The 15,521-nt window shown below is 36.8% G+C and overlaps 1 protein-coding gene across 8 annotated transcripts in view; it reads right to left on the bottom strand.

The window, feature by feature from the left end:
* The window catches only part of ptprt (protein tyrosine phosphatase receptor type T), a 312,417-nt gene that overhangs the window by 140,581 nt on the left and 156,315 nt on the right, over positions 1–15,521 (bottom strand). The gene's annotated exons all lie outside the window — the stretch shown is intronic.

Here is a 15,521-nt window from a genome sequence, read left to right as displayed (position 1 = left end):
CGACACATTACTCCCCTGCTACAAACCAGACAGATGACTAAAGTGCCTCTCGGATTGAGGAACCTGGGACAAAACCTTTAGCCAATAGAAGATAACAGTCTAAAACGCAGCAGAAAAAGCCTAGACAGAGCAGCAGCTTTGCCTTCAACAACTGGCTGACGTCTCCCAGGCCTGAAAGTTCGCCTGGCTGGCTGAATAAAACATGGTGAATCAATAGCTATTTATACAGGCTGGGACTTGGGGGCTGGAACAATAAAATATCATCTCTTTCATCTACGCTGCAGTTTTGGTTTGCACATCGATGGCTGTTATTTTATAAGTCATGAATGGCTCTCTATATTTTTATAGGCTTTATGCTCTCTCCGTCTTTCTTTTTTTCTCATCTTACCCACTCACATTTCTTTCCATATTGAGCAGTAGATTCTTGCTTTCTCTCCATCTTCTACCCTTTACAGGGTATTTCCTCTTTCTAGCCACTCTTTTCTTTTTCTCTTCCTTTTCTTCACAATTTCCTTGTTTTTCCTCATCTTTCTTCACTCTCTCTCTTTCTCCCTTTATAGTTGATGTACTTGGAATTGGTAGAGCTATAAAGCTCAGGTTGTTTTATTGGCCAATGAAAAGGCAGGCGCGCAGCGGGGCAGTGCATCTTGGGTAATAGAGTGTGTGTCTTTGAGGGATAACTTACCAGAGGGAAGGCAGACATATGTGTGAGTTAGTGCGTGATTGAATTAGTGGGTAGGAAAGGAGAAAGTGAGAATGGTAAATAGATGATAAAGTAGAAATGGAAGGAAATGATTAAATGAACAGGAGAAGGGAAAAGTGAAAGGTGAGGAAAATAGAACAGGAACACATAAATAGGGGTGGGTTTTACATTGGTATCAGTTCCAGACTGATCAACATGGAAATATTGATAACTATAGTTCTGCTATTAGGTTTTCTGAAAGATTTATTCTTTGTGACCTTTTCAAATTCCTAACTAACCCCAAATACTGATGAAGCTACCAGTGTAAGCAGATTAACATTGAAATTACTGTGCATTTACATTCTGTGCTATACAGTCAGAGCAGAATGTTCGAAGCTGTGGGCTTACTATGCTACATTTACCAAAACGCAGTGCATTGTATGCAAGAGAATTGTGAATTAATCGTAGCACAGCAAGCTCTGGTAAACTTGAATGGCTCCAATGCAAATGGGATTGGCTGGTAATATAACTGCCTCACTTTAGTCAGTTCAAAGCAATGCTTGTTATCATTATTCCACTAAGTCAGATGCTCAGGTTAGACATCCCAATCAAGCTCATACACTTTATACCCACTCCTTAAAGTTGGTCAATTTAACTGAGCTGTTTTAGGTTGCTAGCTAATCACTTACATAGCAACAACTGGCAATCGTTAGCCAAAGTTTGAACTCATCTAGATCTATGTGCTCGTGTTTACAACTTGTAAGAGATTACCACAGCTCTTTACCCAAGCGGAACATTAGCAAATGTCCCTCTGGGTGCTAATAATTTGAGAATAACATTCTAATCTGTAGTCATAAGGAGCAGTATGGCGTTTTATTTATAAATACCCATCTTAATACTCTAAAGTGGGAAACACTCTTTTTAAACTGCTTATTAATTGTAGCTAAAGATTGTATGATTTAAATATTTATTTATGAGTTTTTAACATTTGATATTACGTTTATATCATAAAGTAAAAAGTATTTTTTTACAACTTGCCACCAACTTGTCTAAAACCATTTAAAAGAGCATCTTATATTGAAATCACTCCCTGTAATTTTAGATTTGTGCAGGTGTTTGTGTGTCTGTGCACTGCATGGTAACATAATACTGTATTTATTTTGTCCAAACAAACACAGAAGACAAATGCTTTTGAATACTAAAAGTCATAACTTCCACCCAGAAGTGAAGCCTACTACAAACACACTGTGGGTGTATGATGCCTCGCTGCAGCTTTTGGAATCAAGGCCAAGGTTTATGAAAATAAAGGACGTTTATTGAAGAGCCTTTGTGCAATCTAGAATGCTATTTCTATTGAGTTTTGCTATTTTCCATTCTTGTTCTCTGTGCTCCTGTTTTTTTTTTTTATTAGAGAACATGCAGTGTCTTCATTCTTCACCATCTTAGTCAGTTATCATCTTATATCAGTGTTCTCTGTCCTGTTGGATTAAGAACAGACTATGTGAGGTATTTGCTCTTTCTGCTCCGTTTTATTTACTTTAATGGTTTTTCACATCATTTACCTCTCTGCTACAAGCATTTTGTATACATAAATAAACCTTGTATCCTGTAAGTATTTCATTGCTTTTTTCCCCTTTTTGATATAGTCATGAACAATTCACTTGAACATTACTGGTTTCTTCTAAACTGGCAAGCCTAGATCTAACCCCCCCTCGCCCCTCCACTGCTTTGTTGGGACTTATTTATACAGATCCATGGATTGCAGCAGTAAAACTCTGTTTTATCTACACTGCAGCTTTACACATTAACAAACATTTTGATGGCACGCAATGCACCTGTTCTTGCAACTTGCTGATTCTTTTCTGTCGCTCGTAGGAGCTATGACAAAGGCAATGGCTCCATTCATTTGTGTGCTATAAACACTACCTTGTGGACCTAGGAGGTGAAAGGCCACCTCCTGCATCTGTAAAGTGACACCTTTTACCAGCTAGACAAAATCACAGCTAGCCATTGTTCCGGGTTTCTTTTCCGCTCCCACTTCTGAGGTGAGAAGACTGCTCTTTACTGCTCTGACTTTACTGGCAGAGGCCAGATCTGACCTCTCCAAGCTCTCTGCCGTTTGCTCTGCAAATAGACACACCAAAATAAATTCTGATCGCAACAAGGCGACATCCCGCAGAAGATCCACTAGCTGGTACCTACCACTAACCAAGTTAAAAGGTTGAAGTTAGTCACAGCAGAGCATGTTAGTGCAGAGTGCTAACTCAGATAACAAAGAGAACAAAGGCAATACAGCTTTCTGTGGGCTTGGACCTTAAAGGACAATGACTGAAGTGAATCACAACTCTTCCTTGCTTGGACCCAATCTATGAAGCCCTACCGATCAACGACTGAACCATAATTTTGACTTTTAAGATAACTTAACATACATGCAACAAACAGTTTTCATTCACTTAATTATAATCTGAAACATTAATTTCCAAGATAATGTCTAAAACCTTAGTCAGTGACCTTTTAATCTAGTTATGTGACTGCATAACAGCTCTTTACTCCTGCAGTTCATGCAGGTCACAAAAAAAGTGTATTCAGGTGCCTCATTCCGTTAGCCGTTTGATCTCTAAAATTCAAAGAAGTTTGCCGAAATAGTAAAGCCTTTAAAAACTCTTCCAAGCTATACACCTTCTCAATGTGAAGTTATAACAAGAAAACATTTAATAGATTTCCCTATGGTTGTAATAGATTAATACTTTTTTTAAAAAAATCTTTACGTCATCTCCTTAGTGTGTAACTTGACACACCCTGCGTCAGTCTGAGAGTTAGGCTGCACCTATTGTTTTAAGATTCAGCATCTCTGCTTTTTGAAGTTTTCATTTGGGACCTTCATCTCCAGCTCATGACTTTATATTGTCAAGACATTCTGGGTCACTACACACACAGAAGCAATACAAATGCTAATACAAAGATAGACACACTACACACACACACACAAAGATGTACAAATTCAAAGACTTATATAATCCACAAATGAATGCCTGCACACAGAGAGATGAACACATCCTAATATGTATGCATAAATAAAAAACACAAATGGGAATGAGATGTTTGCTGTTTTCCTTGTCCTATTTTTCAATTGTGCCCAAATAGATAAGCTAACTGGAGATAGAAATAGCTACAGACAATAGTCCGATAATATTTCCTAGCTGTGTTATCTCTATTTTTGTCACTGGCTCTTGATAACACAAGTGAGAGAGAGAAAGATAAGCGGAATAGACCAAGCTGAGGGCAAAATATAGCTTGATAAATCTTCCATCAAGCAGGTCTTACCGAGAACTATATGAGAGATAAACAGTAGACAAATAATACATTAAATGAACTGAACTGTTAATCACTAAAAAGGTCTGGATGGCTTAATCGGGTTGCTCAATCAGTCAAGAGGCAGAAGGCAAGAGTGAAAAGTTCTGGGAGTATATCATTTAACACATGACAGGATACAAGAGCCTTGAAATGTTCTTTTATCCTCTCATTTGTCGACCAAAAGTTCACATGAAAATCAATACTACCAGCTCCACAAAAGTATCAAAGAGCAGAATTCTGTTCACTCTAGAAGAAGCAATCAGAGATGGAGCATTAAAATCAGCCAGTGGTGACAGTTTGACAGGAAACGGCCTGAATCGGCATCCCACTAATGCCTGTTTGACAGCCACACAGCAACTTCCCGCCAGCCGAGATAAGATAAGTGACAGAGCGAGCACTCTCCCTCTAGATGTTAATGTAGACAACAAACGCTTTTTCTGCTCTCATTCCTACATTAAAAATCATTTGCTGACACGATATTCACCACAGATTGACAGTGATTTATGACTGAAGTGTGAAATGTGTTGTGTGCTGTGCTATTTTTTTTTAAACACCAAGAAGTTATAACTGTGAAAAACAGACTAGTGATAAGCTCATCATTTTTTTTTTCAAGTTTGGTTTTTCTTCTTTTGGATCGAAGAAGGGCAATTAATTTCCCCAAGGGGTCACATGAGAAACTAAGTGTGTGGATAAACTGAACTAAAATCATGTTTTTGACACATTGGGTTGTTCCAAGCTGACCTCAAATCTGTTCAGTTTTAATTTTGTCTCTTTATAAAATGCTACTCGTAATTACAATTAGGTAATGAAATGTACAATAGACATGATTATCACTGAGAGAGAATCTGTGTCTGGATTTGGCATGTTACATCACTGAGAATGTTTATTTATATATCAATTTAGATCCAAAGAGAACTAACATATTCAGTGTTGGCAGGTCAGTAAAAATGTGACCTCACATTTAGTTTGGGATGTTGTTCATTCATTAAAGCAGTCACATCAACAGCAAATGCAAAGATCTTCCATCCATTCTGCATCTGAGAGCGTCACAAAAAACGTCCTGCTTTTAGCCCAAACTCAAAGGTGTAAGTCCTCTGCCCACCTGATAGCTGTGTGGTAGCCTATGTCACCATATTCAGTCTACAAAAGTACAAACTGTTTGTTAAAATTAACAAATTTATTTATATCAACAACATGGCAAATTCTTGTACACTGACTTACACAACATTGTCTGGTATAATATAACACAAAAATACCAATTTCAGTTCTGGATTCATTTATGAGTCACTTTATCTTGCAACTGCTTCTAAAGTCTCGCATTTTCCCCATCAGGTTTCCCCATTAGATTTGGACAGCTATTGGTTGTTACACCTCGCAGTTCAGGTCCATCAGACTGTCTTTGTTAAAATTGTTAAATGTGATCACTGTGAATTTTTAGTAAACACTGCCTACAGTAACATTCATAAAACATTACATTTATAGCAAAGGTGTGCACAGGGTTAGGGGGTTTTCATAAGTAAGGGAGCCAAAACACTTGTAATTGCCAACAGAGGAGCTGGTTTGAGTTGACTTGTGGGGTTCTTGAGGAGCATGTGATTGGGTAGAGAAATGGGACTGTGGCCCTGATTGGCTGTACATCAGGAAGTCGTAATGCTTGAGAGATTAGAAGGTTGCACCTAATCCTGCGTAGCGATGGGGGATGGATAATCCTCTCTGACTATTACCCCCTTGTGCAAGGCCTGTGTGTGTGTATGAGACAGTATGCCTGTGTGTGTTTGTGTTACTGCGACTAAATATATAATCCTCTTCTTTTTGACTACAGGGAGACAGATTAAAGTGATCTTACTTCACAGTTTCAGTACATTTTTATAGATCTACATTTACTGATACTCCTTTATTTCACATTTATTTTTGTGTTGTATTTTTTTTTATTGTTTATAATCGTAAGATGTTAGACTGTAGCATCTCATTGTGATAACATGCAAAATACAAACATAGAGAATACAAGATCCCAAAGAACCACTGTTATCAATTGGAAGAACAAAGAGTTTGGCAGCAGATGGTATGGATGCAAATGCCCTGAGGTCAACATTGTGGAGCGAGTCTGACACAAATCATTTGAGACAGCTTAAAAGTGCAAAAAAAGAATTGTGTTGTAGCAACTAATTTATATTTTTTAATAAAAGGTTCAATTATACTTTACTTAATTTACTTTTTTTAACTTTTTAATTAAGTTAGTGTGACATAACTGAATTAATTAAAATATATACAGAATTAGTTTTGGAATCACACCTATTTCTGTTGTAAAACATTTTTTCTGAATCTTTTTGTTATATAGTCGAAACAATCGAAATGGTTTTTTGCTCATTTAAAATTATCCTTAATAATGCAAAATTATTTTTAACACAGAACACAGTAGTTTAGTATTACGGGTTTTCATGTTAAATCCTTGGAAAGGAGACAAAAAGGGGAGGAATGGCAGCAAATAACAGAAAGAAAAGAGTAATAAAATGAACAGTCCATAGTGCTTAACTTCATTCGTGTCAGTGACTGTCTAACTTGGGTGGGCTTTTGTGGGACAACAACCCATCCAACCTATCCAATCCATCCATCTCCCAATGTGTGACAGAAGTTACAGCAGCAACAGATAATTGATGCCATTTAGGTGGCCATAAAATGTGTTGATAAGCTGAGGCTCAAATGGAGTTGCTGGAAAAAAGAGAGCCATGATAAACTGTCTGTGCTGTTGGTGGATTGTTTACAGTATTTTAACATTGAATGCAATATAAATTTATTGGTTATCAAAAGTCCTGGTATATCATGACACCCCTAATTATTGTAATTACACGTTATCACCAATACCTGTAATTGTATTATTTAGGGGCATATAAACATGAAAAAATTCCCCAAAGTTGAAAATAGCAGACAACATTGCTTCATTGCTTTGCCAATAACCTCACTCAAAGCCTAAAAGGATTTATTTTTTTTGGCAGTTGTTTTATCTAAAGTTTTTCTCTACTTCCAACAAAGTTTACTGTTTTACTTATAATTACTTAGACTTGGGTTTTGGGACATTTACTTTCATTTATCTTGGAAGTGTGCAAGTATTAAAGGAGTAGCTGTGTAGCAACAAGGCCTGCATGGTACGCTTAGATAGGCTTACTGTGTTGCCTGACGTTAATGTGTTTTTTGCTCAGTTAGTTTTAATGCTAAAGTTTCTTGGTTCATTTTTTACTAGACATATTGTTTTGACATGATGATAAAATTATTCCACTGGCTTTGGAGCTCAATGACCCCTACATTGTTAATGTAGCACTTTTTTTAGAACAGTGCAGTTCAAACTGATGCTGACTATCCTGAATTGATAGATTTAAATAAAAAAACAACAACATTTTTCTAAATGTGAAAACCCAAGTCTTTCAATAAACAAAACATGGATTTTTAGTTACTTAAAAAAAAGGGGGAAAAAAGAGTTAAACTGGAAAACTCTCCTATACTGCTGTTATATACGAATTAGTTATCAGTGCTAAGTTGCTTATTTTCATGGATTTAGAGGGTATGGAAGATACTGAACACTATGGATGGGAAAAAAATAGTACAGGATAATATTGCAATATTTTGCATGGGGATATTGTATTGATACAGGGACATGAAATATCATAATAACAAAATAATTTAAATGCTTTGAGAATACTATCAATTATAGGGCTCATTTCATGTAACACCATCTTGAGATAACATTAGCAAAACAAACACACATTAACTCAGTTCAACCAAAAAACAATCCAACACCGAACTCACACCTAGTGTAAAAATACTCACTTGAGTAATTATAGGACAATAACCTTCATGTATCAACCAAAAAAATAAATAAAATAAAATAAAATCAGTGGCTTTCTAGTGATTTTGGGGGTTCTGTTTCATATTCTTGTATATTGTGGTGACTAAAAGTTTGCTCAGAGCCTGAGGGTGTTGCATGCTCACAAGCACTTTTGATCACAAAGTAATTGCATAGGTTGCACAACAGAATGCAAACTGATGCAAACAGTCAGAGTCTGATTTGGGCAAACTGCAATCACTCCCAGAGAGAGTGAGGTTTGCAAATAATTGCCATCTAATCTATAAATACAAAGACCTGCCAATATGTTGACATCAGTCAGAATGAGTCTTAACTCAAGGGCATTCGACTCAAGTGGCTACAAGCTGGTTGTGTTCTGGTTAGTGCAGGAAGGTTGCTGGACAGAAAAACAATGCTTAAATGTGCATTTCTGTCTATGTAGACAGCACATTTATCTGATAACACAGTAAATTGCTCTATTATCATAAAAAGATTGCTTTTAATTGGAAAGATGACCCCATTCAGTTGCAGACCGATATGTCTGATTCCATCATTGCAACATTTATGGCAGATTTTAGTGAGATAACTTTATCTTACTGGATAAATCAGATACCGACAAAGTTAAAGTTTGAGGACATGAATATGCAGTTGAAAAACTGTGACAAATACGGATATATGTTCTCGTAGCATATTGTAAAATGTTAAAAATCAAAAAGAGATTCTATTGTTAGTGAATTGTTTTTATAATATAGTGTTATGGTGTGAATATCACCATGATAAAGTAAAATCATAAAAATAATAAATATTTCAAATACACACACATGCAAAAGAAAAGAGGCTGCATGCAGTGTAGTGAAGGGCACATAAACTGACAAAGGTGTAAGTGATACTAGGCCATACCCCTACAGACCAGACAGGCAGTGTGACAGAGTAAATGGGGTCATCAGCTTAAGGACTTTCAACCTACACTAAATATAGCTCATTATTGACAAAAAAGAAAAACAATACAGAGAGAGAGAGAGAAAAGAGAAGGGTAAAACACAAGAAGGATACAAGTTAATGGCTTAGATGAGATTGCTTCTTTAGCATTTATGTCTTGATTCTGGCTCTGTTTACACGGTGAAAGTGTGTGTGTGTGTGGGGGGGGGGGGGGGGGGGGGGATTCAAGATCTGCATGCTTCTTCAATTTTCTTTCTCCCTTCCTTCCCATACTTCTCGCCTTCTGAAATACTTCAGATCGTGTGGGAAAAAAGAAGAATGCGAGGCAGCCCTGGGGCATTTATGTGTGTGAACAGTTTCCCTTAACCTGTCTTTTCATCTCCTATATTAAATGCTCTATGGCATAAGTCATAACTCAAAGTCTAGAATTACTAGGTGCCTATGACTTCAATGAATTTTGCTGCAAAATGAACAGATTGTTCCTTTACTGTTGTTGTATTTCTTCTACAAAATCTGTAATTTTTTATATGATTTTCAGAATTAAGTCATTTGAGTGTTATGTCAGAACACTCATTTCTTTCTTGAATTCATTTATAGGCTGCTTTAAATATTATTAATATTAAGCAGAAAAAGCTGTTATAACTCCAGGTACATACCCTCTATGAAGACTTTGGTGGGTCAATGGGAGGCCACTCCCGCTTCAATAACTGAGGGTGGTGGCTTCAGCAATACGCATGAAAGTTTGCTGAATTAATATAAAACCCCGTATTTAAAGGTCATGGGGTTTGTTGCACTTTTACAGGAGACTTGGGTCTTTGCCATGTGTTTAATTGTTAAGTATATTACATCCATTGTTTGTATTATGTCCATTTTTTTTAAACTTATTTGAGGAAAAAACACAACGCTGACATCATAGGGGAGTGGCAGATCTGTCACATGCTTTGGTGCGATAGTGGGGAGGATAACACCAATGGAGAATTTACATGCACTTATTGATATGGCATCAACTGGTCAGTAATCAGTTTATTAATTATCTGAAAGGAATTATAGGCCTCTTTTGGAAGCTAGTTTTCCCAACCTGTAGCATGACTATAGCATGACTATAGTATGACTACAGTATTAGTTTTCAATTTCAATCATGGGATAATAACCTTGCTTGCACCATTAGAATTTTGAGGTTATGTAGGTGAGGTGAGCCACTTCTGTTCCTCAGTAAATAGTAGAGAGAACGAATACCAAGATCATGCTATGCAACTGATGTTCTCCTAATGAGAAGGAATCATTTCTTTGTTCAGAAAACAGCAATATAGGGAGAGAATGTTACTGTACTACATGGTCAGCTGTATCTAGAGAAATCCACAGCTTGGAACAGAGTAACTAACTGAATTAAATGCCAGACTGGTTGCCAGTATTTATTTTTGTGATTGATTAAAACCTCTATCCGCAGAGAGTTGGAAGGTAAAGTTATTTGCACACAGGACCAGACAAGAATAACTACATACCATACTAGTCACCAATTTCTTCGGTGTGTTGGATTAAACAACTCAGAGGTTTGTCAGGAAACACTCATATTCTTACCCCAATCTTGCAGCTGGATTTTGGGAATGTGGGTCAGACCTGAAATGCATTATTGCATGGAGTTGGGCAGTTATGATACATTTATTGTTGCCTTTAAAAGAATGCATAATGACTGATTTCTGATCTACAATTTCTGCTGTTAAGGACTAATTAAATGTATTAATTAGTAGCTTTTCAATTAATGCTTGACATTCATTTTAAGAAAATGAAATGGAACCATATTAACTTTTATTATCCATATACCTGAAGCATTTTCTAGGAGTTTCATTCTGAAACACAAACCGTTTCTTCACTACTGATGGAATTTATATATATTCCATTTCATATTAGACCTAAACATAAAATGCTCTCACTTGCTAGTTGGTCAAACCGTGATTTGCTACTCTGCTTGATTCTAATCAATGTTAGCACCAGCATCTGTTTAACAAGCAGGGGTTCAGAAATAACTCTGCAGAGACCAGCAGGGAGGTGAGGACTAGCAGAGAGGACCAGTGATGCTTGAATGGTCTGATGAGGCAATCAAAGAAGGGATTGACAGGGCCATGATCTGTGTGTGTGCAAGTGTGTTTTTGAGTGCACCTCTGCTCAGTTCAGTAACCATCAATAACTGTGTATTATCTGAGGTCTCACAGAGACCTGGTAAAGTTGCAGGGAAAATATAGATTCATATAAACCAGTGGAAGCCTTCAGTTGTTCACTGGCTTTCTTTTTCAAAGGTATTTAAGTTGGTCTTTTTCCATGCCCAGCAGAACATTAAAAATAAAAATCCATCAAGAGTTCTCAAATTAACAGTTTTAAGCCAATATTTACGACTCCAACATTTAACCTAATTGCAGAAAAAAATCTAACTGCCTGACATCTACCGTCCAAACTGAGTACCAATTAAAATTTACCATGCAAATTTTAGAATATCAATGTTAAAAAATAAAATAAAATAAATATTTCAGAATTGAACTCACTTCCAGGGAGGAGAAGAAAAGACCTTAAATAAACGACTTGCTCAAAAATTGCTTATTGATTTTTTTATTTTAGAAAAAAGGAGGTTACATATAAGCAATTAACTGGATTTTTCTTGTGCTTAGTGCATGGGGATGGTTGGAAAGACTGATGAAAATTTGTACTCTTACTGGGGATAAATATCAGCTAATACAAGAAGATTAAAATAATACCTTGTATTAAGTTAGTCTGATGTTATTATGTATTTCAATATCTGCAAAGAGATGTGGATCTCTTAGATGTGGATCTAAGAGTTAATGTCCAAAACCAGAAATGACACATTTTAACAAATGAATCACTATTATCAATAATGTTTTGTTTTTTTTAACCACAGGACTTTTTGTAGTCCTGTGAAAAACTATGTACATCTTTACTGCTTCCATAGGAACTAACAGGATGATTGCAGCCAATTGCTGGTAATCAAATGCATTTGATAAAATGATTACCAACAACAACAACCTTTATTAAAAAGTACCTCACACCAACTACTTCTTAGTTGGTTATTGCTGCTAAAGATGAAGATGGTTCTATTAAGCTACTGAATCACAGGGTGTACATAGTTTTTTAAGGGTTTTTGCATTAATCGCGTAAAAACATTCTTTTTCACTTGACTGTATGTCATGTTCTCTTGTGAGCAATATATATTAATAAATTATATGCTCTTTCATTTTTGCCTTTCCTACCTCACCTGCAACCAAACATTACACTTCTTTTTGCATCCCTTTTTCTCCAGACATTATTCTCATTTTCTCAAATGAATGGAGCACCAGAGGGAGTGTGTGTGTGTGTGTGTGGGGGGGGGGGGGGGGGGGGGGGAGTGGGGGATCCCCTTAGATCTTACCCAGATGTGTCCTTTAATCCTGTAATTAGCTGCAATTACAGTACAAGAGATGGAGTGATCATATTTGCACACTGATTAATTTCTGTAATCTTACTGTATGGTAAGAACTATGTCTTCTGGTCAGATTTCTACTTGCTCACTGAATGCTTTATCTCTCTCTCTCACTTCTGCCTTTCTTCTTCCCATTCTCCTTATCTCTCTGCACCATTTCCCACCTCCACAAATCTACCCTGAGCCCACCCCCCAGTTTTTCTCCATGCTCCTCAATCCCCTCTTTGTCCTAGGTGTAATTCATCTGGTTTCTATCCTGAAAAGGACGCAGAGGGGGAAAAAGGAACACACAAGAGACAACAGAACAGAATAGGACACAACAAGAGGCCCTTTAGATGTTGCAGATGATGCCTTTAATCCTGTCAATAGCTGCAATTATAGTAATTATCTCTAATAGCAGCGCATTATGTTGAGGCTCTGATATGTTTAACAGATGATGCTGAGTCGTGCCGCCTCTACCAGGCGGAGAGGGCAGAGAGCTTAGATTGGTGTTGATTTCATTAATATCAAACAAGGTGAAACTGATGATGGTCCCAAGGAGGTTCATAGACTGAGGACATTTTTTTTGTTTTGTTTTTTCAGGCTCTGGGTTGAGGTCTAATGGAAGTGTCAGACATGGTACTAAGGGGTCTTTTAGAGGTGTAGAATGAGAGAAGAGACTGGAGATTGATGGTAGTAACTATAAGGGGTTTGAGAGAAAATAGGGATAATTATATCTTTGGAAGATGCTCCCAAAATAAGATTTGCCTTCTGTGTTACAAGATGCGTAAATCTGCAAGACAAGTGGAATAATCTACAGCTAAAATATACAATATGTTAGTTAATAATCTAAACTACAGCAACCTAGCTTTATAACTGTAACATCTGTTTAGTGTGTGGTTAATATTTACAGATTTTACAACTAACTACAAAAATTAAGCTGTTCTGGATGTGGCTTGAAAGATGACTTTCTAACTTGCACAGCAAATATTCTACCTTTTTTTGGTGAAAAAAAAAAATTGTAACTATCTGTGAAGATAAATTCTGTATAGGTTATACAGACAAAAGCCAGTGTTGTTGTCTGTGGCAGAACAAAGCTCCTGTTTACTAGATTTATGGATGAAATACTACCTTTTCTGATGGATTTATAGTCTTTATTAATTATAGTTAAGGAGACAATAAGTCAGGGTATACTTTTCTCAGTTTCTCAGTCAGTATTATCCCACATATCTTATAAATATATATTTTTAAAAGACTGACGGTCTGAACACTCGTGGATCAGTCATTTAAATGTGGACCTTCACTAATTGGTGGGCTATGTAACAGTTGTTACATCGATCCTTTATTCACAGTTTATGGATTACACACTTTAAAGTCCTCATACACTTAATACACACATTTCGAGACCAGTTGGTCTTTTTTAGAGCAACATCTCTTTCCTTGGTAGCTCACTCTCTCCCTCTTTCAGATGCGCACACAATAATGGCCCTTCCAGGTCTTGATGTGAGGTAGCTCCTTGATGCAGTGATATAAGAGGCAGACAATAGACCAAGAACGGGTCAATAATTCATTAGATAGAGGACTCAACTTCAACCCAAATAAACGCACACGCGCACACACACACACACACACACGCACACACACCTATCTCACTCAGTTCCAACCACTGTATAAAAGACTGTCAAAGTATTTCTCCCACTTTGTCTTGCGACTTAGACTTTCTACTTTCCCTTTATGATAATTTACATTTAATCCTGAATTTATGGTCATATATGTCAATTATTCGTGGATAAAACTATATTTGATACTAATATGAACTGTCAGTGGTTAGAGAGAAAAGACTGTTCTTTTGTTTCCCTGTTTCACCTAGTTTTAAAAAAAAGACCATATGGATGAAAAACAAACAAGACATCCGGCTAAAAAAGTTTTTTTTTTAATTATTGCATTTTTTTCTCCTATATGGCACTTGGGAGCAGAAGAATGCACAAGGCACAGGGGTGTGATGGTTAGTACCATTGCCTTGTAGCAATAAAGTCCTGGTTTTGAATCAATTTGTGGAGTTAGAACTTTCCAGGTACACCAGCTTCCTCCCACAGTCCAAAGACATTAATATTAGTTAAACTGGTGTTTTGAAATTGGCTACAAAAGTCCAGAAGCCAAAATGTGTGAATGGGGGTTGTGAATGGTTGTTTGTGTTAGCCCTGTGATAAGTAACCTATCTAGGGTATATCCCTTTACTCGCCCCATCTTAGCTGGTATATACTCCAGCCCAATCCAGCTGAAGACAGCGGTTTAATGGATAATATACATTCTTATGTACAAACGTACATACACTGTATATACGTAGGTCCAAAAGCATAATGACAGCCTCCTTTGGGGCGGTGTTCTTTGGTTTGGGATAGCCCCTTAGTACAAATGAAGAGAATCGTAATGCTACAGAAAACAACATTTTCTAGACTGGTTTCAAGCCCTCGTTTAGGGACTTCAGCCCCATCCACAAACTCATCACCCAATGAGATGGGGCTTATTGCCCAAGTGTTTATACTTTCCTTTTGGTGGAATTAGTATATACAACACAGCACAAAACAAGCACTGAAGTAAACACATCGCAACAAGCCAGTCTCAGACAGATAGAAATGGGATGCCACGAGTGACAAATCTGAATCTGAACAGCTGTAGCTGCATTATGAAGAATGCCTCAGTTAAACACCACATTAATCTGAACATCATTTTTTTTTAAATTATATATTTCATTCTCAGTTCATCTTAACTTGTCTTATTTTATATCGTTAAACATGACGCATCTAATTAGTTTTAGTTTTCTGTAGCTATAGTAAGAGAGAAAGCTGCAAAAAAGGTCAGCCAAGGTGAAATGAGACACAAGATCAGACTCAAACTGGGATCAAGCTTGCAACCCTCTGCTTTACAGTAGTCACAACTCAGTGGTTTAATTCCAGAAAGATATCCATTTAGGGAGTAAAAGCTCTTGAATGTTGTGCCTGTTAGCAAGCGTCGATGTGCTACAGGCTGAATTTGGCAAATTTAACAAACATCTTAGAAAGTATAATGAGGATTGATTTTTCTTTATATGTAAATAATTTAGGTATCTTACATTTAAGTCATTTCATTTGTCAGTATCCTGACATTTAAGGCTCCAGTGTGTTTATAAAACAATAACAGGCACCTAGGCTTTAGACGCTTGATTTTCAAAACTACATAAACTGCTGGGATTACGACAAAGTGGAACTAAATGCCAGGAGAAT

Source organism: Neolamprologus multifasciatus, chromosome 5 (assembly GCF_963576455.1).
Source record: "Neolamprologus multifasciatus chromosome 5, fNeoMul1.2, whole genome shotgun sequence".
Lineage (NCBI taxonomy): Eukaryota > Metazoa > Chordata > Actinopteri > Cichliformes > Cichlidae > Neolamprologus > Neolamprologus multifasciatus.
The sequence above is the reverse complement of the archived record's forward strand: the minus strand, read 5'-3'. Positions and strand labels throughout refer to the sequence as shown.